The 4,953-nt window shown below is 26.7% G+C and overlaps 1 non-coding gene across 1 annotated transcript; it reads right to left on the bottom strand.

The window, feature by feature from the left end:
• Positions 1 to 962: 962 nt before the first annotated feature.
• Positions 963 to 2,986, bottom strand: LOC100573960. Its single transcript, XR_003840188.1, has 6 exons — positions 2,757 to 2,986; positions 2,220 to 2,431; positions 1,708 to 1,969; positions 1,297 to 1,545; positions 1,084 to 1,227; positions 963 to 1,001 (listed from the first exon to the last, which is right to left on the bottom strand). It is a non-coding gene; the product is annotated as an uncharacterized LOC100573960 (transcript).
• Positions 2,987 to 4,953: the final 1,967 nt, after the last annotated feature.

The raw sequence follows: 4,953 nt of genomic DNA, 5'->3' as shown, positions 1-4,953 counted from the left end.
GAATAATAAGTATTCTTAGTATGTTCCTTAACATATTAAATTGGATTGTTAAGAACTGATTTTTTTTTTACATGTAAAAATAAGTTATTTTAAATACATTTTCCACCCATATGTTAATGATATTATTAGTATTATTTTTATTAATAATAAAATATGTACTTTGTTAGAATGACTGTTAGGTGTTATCATAGACATTACTATTAATCGATGGTATTATTAGGAAATAACATTACCACAGTAGAATGTCAATTATCTGAGACATTAATGTTATTAATTTAACTTAAAATGCTCCATTTATTTTATAAACATTGAATGTGTTTTATAAATATTTAATTTGATTACAATTTATAACTTTTAAATTGATTCAGATTATTGACAATCTATTGTATTAAATATTATATAAATTATTATACTTATTTAAATGATAAATGAGTATGAATATAATACATTATACCTACTGTGCCATGTTTTGATATATAGAATATATACTATCACTAATTTATTATGAAACACACTAACACTTAAAAGTTTAGTTCACAGATATGAAAAAATAATATAATATTTAACTTACCTATTTTGTTAATTTTATTTTCAATAACCATTATAATATAATATTATATATTATGAAAAAGTGTACACAAACATAATCACTAAAAAGTTGAAAATATACTTTTTATACCAATGAAATACAAACGGACATTATTGCATTTTTTTACAGTAAATACCTACCATAGGTTCTGTCCTAAGAACAGGACAAATATAAATCCAATTATCTTTGATTATAACAATGATAAAATTGGTCAAAAATGACAAAATGTATTGCATTAGATAAAAAAAAAAATATTTGATTATTTATCAATTGATTTTTTTTTTTTTGTAAAGATTAAAGTAGATTTAAAATATTGCATGAAATTTAACAGTAGAGTTTTGGTATATTTAGTGTAATACTGTAAACAGTGCAATCAGTTATACATATTTTAAACTGCAATAACATCCAAACCCTGTATATAAAAACAATATCTTGCATAGATATGAATAAATCAACTATGAATGTGATTTAAGACCTTAATATGTAGTATTTACCTTTCCAACAGTCAAAGAACCATTATGTTCACCACGTCCAACAAACAATGGTTCACCATCTTCTGTGTGACCTGAAGATAATGCGCCTACTGGGATTTCTCCATTGTTGGCTTTTACCCAAGTACCATTACAGTTGCAAAGTACCTAAATCAAATAAAATGTTAGAAAATGTCTAATAAACATGTTGATTGAAAACAAATAATGTCTTCTAACTTCATAGTTTTCTTTAAGGATTCTCAATACCACCCCAAGGTATATAGACAACACCATGTGAAGGAACAAGTTTACCAGGAATCAGAGCACCATTATGTTCTGCTCTAGCTACATATAGCTGTTCGTTGGTAGCATCAAAACCACCGGGTAAAGCATTTGGTGGTATTTGCCCGTTACTAGCATGGACCCAATGAACTGGACCAGAGGATGGTCCATCAAGGTTCCAACCAGGTGAAGCTGCAGGTGGAGCTAGACAAAATTAAGTTTGATGTTTAAAATTAAATTTGATGATACCAATGTTTAAAAACATATTATACACATTACACATGGACATGGAATTATATTATAAATATAATTAAAAATGTACTAATCACAAATCACAATAAAAATATACACAGGGGCATTCCTAACCTTTTCCTTTTAAAGGTTTTGGTTTTGGGGTAGCAACTATTTTGCTTTTAAATTGATCATCTGCTGCACCATGAATGTGCCAATTGCCAACAGCCCCCCAACAAGTACGAACTCCATAATGAGAAATGATAAATGGGCTTGAATCTTTCCATTCAAATAATTTAGTTTTTTCACTAAACACTTCAATAACACCATCTCTCCAAAAAATGACAAATTTCTTTGGAGTGTCTTTACACAGAAGCTGAGGAGTGTCAACGTGCACCTTTAAACACATCAATCATTTTATACATTTATTACATTTCTTCTATAATCAAAATCATATATGAAACACGATTGTCACAATAAGTTAATAAGAGTTAATCAGAATCAAAATTTGAAGATGTGTTAAACATATTATTATTAGAACAGAAAGTAAAATTAATTTAGTTTTTGTACCATTCAAGAAAAAAACATTAAATTAAGCAAGAGCATTGAGTGTTAAGTGAAAAGCACAGTAAAATATAATTTTAAACCTTATCTGGTGTTTGCTTGTTGTAACGAATGGCAGATGCTGTATTCTTCCAGCCACCAAGTAATACCTCTACCATAGGTTCAGATTCTTTATCTTTAGTTGCCAAAACAATATGTGCATCATTGGCACTATCTACCGAAAAACTTATTGATCCATGAAGTATAGCTCTAAATATGAACTCCTTACTATCTTCGGTGTTTATGTAAATATTATCTATATGAATTCAATTTTAAAAATAAAATTTAAAACTAAAAATGTGAAGTTCAACACTTAAATATAACCAAGATATAATTTTATAACTATCAGAGTACCTACTCCTAAATACTATGATTATATACTTAAATTTATAACATTATTTAAATCTTATTATTATATTCTTAAAACATTTATGTTATACAATATTATTTTAATATATTTTTCCTTGGTAATACCATACAATTTTTCAATTATTATTATTATATATTATAAATAAGCGATATTGTGAACATAAATCATAATATGTTATTGATTAAATTTATTTGATAATATGCGAACAAACCTTCAATAGTCCATACACCTGTAGATCCCCATCCACTACGCACACCATAAAACAACACATTTAAAGATTCTTCATCTTGCCATGACATGAATGGTTTTTCCTCTCCTTGTTTTCCTACACCAATAAAACCACCTCCCCATTTGATCCAAAATCCTCTAGCTTCACCATTATTCAATATTTTTGGAGTATCAACAATAACCTTGTCTGGCTCTTCATTATTTTTACGTATGGAAGATTTTGTATTTCCCCAACCGCCAAGGAATATCTGATTAAAATACAAACAAGTTTAACAATTTATTATTACAATAATAATAGGTAGGTATTAATATAGTATTAATATTTATATAGTCTTAAACATAGTCTTTTATTAAAGAGTGAATTGAAGAAAATAAGACAAATTAACTGATTAAAAGTAAAATTGTATGAATAATTCAATAATATATAGATACCTCATATTTGGGCGGCTTGTTATCTGCAGTAGCAGTTAATGCAATATGAGCATCGTTCGAAGCTTTGACGGTGAAATGTAAGGAGCCAAAATTCAAGGGATTGAATTTATAATCTTGGCTATCAGCGGTTGTTATTTCTATAACATAAAACAAAAATTAAATGAATAAATAAATTGTATCATCGTGAAAAGTTTATCACAGTAGATAATTTATATTATTTATTAATATAGATACATTTTAGACTAAGGCCTACTTTTGATACTGTAGAAACTAGAAATACTGACAAAAATATGTCTATGCTGTTTGTAAAAAAAAAAGAGAGTAAAATATAGGTACATTTGTTTTATATATTTTTACATAATTATTTCATACTAAAACTATTATTAATAATTTTTTTAAATGTATAAATCATTGGTTTTTATGAACAAAATTATATTTTATATTAATATTACCATTGTACATTTACATTACATCCAAACCTGTCTAAATGACTGTACTTTTTATTCTTACTTATGGTTTATCTAATATTATTTATACAACCCATAACAACCTTACGCTGCTAGTATACTATTTACAAATAATTTTTGACTTATCCACAGTTTTTAATCATTATATTTTGACATTAAGTAGATAACATATACATTAATATTGACATTAAAAATACTAGATAAATATTAAAATATAATATATTTTATTTTATAGCAGTAAATAATAATAAATTCTTGAGTATAAATAGTAGCATAGTTCATAATTTAATTAATATCACATAATTACACGTAACTAACAAGTAACCATATTAATAAGCTTACTTGGTAAATTAATTATTGTTGAAAATCTATCAATGGCATATTGTGAAATAGTTTTAAAAATAATAGGACCAGTAGGTATATTTTATATTTTCGTATCTTTTTTTTTAAAGAATTTTATCACACCTTACTAAATTTTTAACTATGAATACTATTGTTTACTAGCTTGAATACCTTCGCACAGTGGGGCCGAAGTTTTTAAAATGTGGTCTGGCAATTTTAAAACTTCCCGGCCTCAATATCTTAATTATTTAATATAGAGGTACCCTAATATACATTTATTCATAATCACGGTTTAAATATACTCATGCTCATATTAAAGTTGTGAAGTAAATAAAATATGGCCAGCCGGCCACATTTTTTAAAAAAGAGGTCGGGCCACGGCCCGACGTCATCATGGACTTCGGCACCACTGCCTTCGCATACCTTCACAAATTTTAAATGTGTGCTAATCACTTAGGTTTGAGAACCTTAAATTATTAATGATCTATATTCATAAAATATTATTGAAATTAAAATGAGCAATTACTACTTAAATTTGTAGGTATACTTCTGTGTGAAGAAAAAAACAAAACTTAATAGGCTCCATAATGTAATATATTAGGTAGGTATATATTATGTGTATACATGACCACCTATGAATACTAAATAGACCATATTATTATACAAATGTATTACATCTATATAAATCTGTTTATCTGAAGAAAAAAAAGTGAAAATTCCATTTATTTTTCTATAACTAACTTAATAAATACTAATTATTACCATAATATATTACCTTAGTTATATGGCTGATTTTTTAACATGCACTATTATTTTATTATCAAAATTATGATTTATGGTTATCTGCACTTACACATTGAAAAAAAGGCCATTAGGGTGATCATAGGGGGAATCTATGATATATCTCTCTCACCTTCCCCACCCATTTTACCGCCACAC

This window comes from Acyrthosiphon pisum, unplaced genomic scaffold, assembly GCF_005508785.2.
Source record: "Acyrthosiphon pisum isolate AL4f unplaced genomic scaffold, pea_aphid_22Mar2018_4r6ur Scaffold_3709;HRSCAF=4253, whole genome shotgun sequence".
Classification (NCBI taxonomy): Eukaryota; Metazoa; Arthropoda; class Insecta; order Hemiptera; family Aphididae; genus Acyrthosiphon; species Acyrthosiphon pisum.
This window is presented reverse-complemented; position numbering and strand designations above follow the sequence as displayed.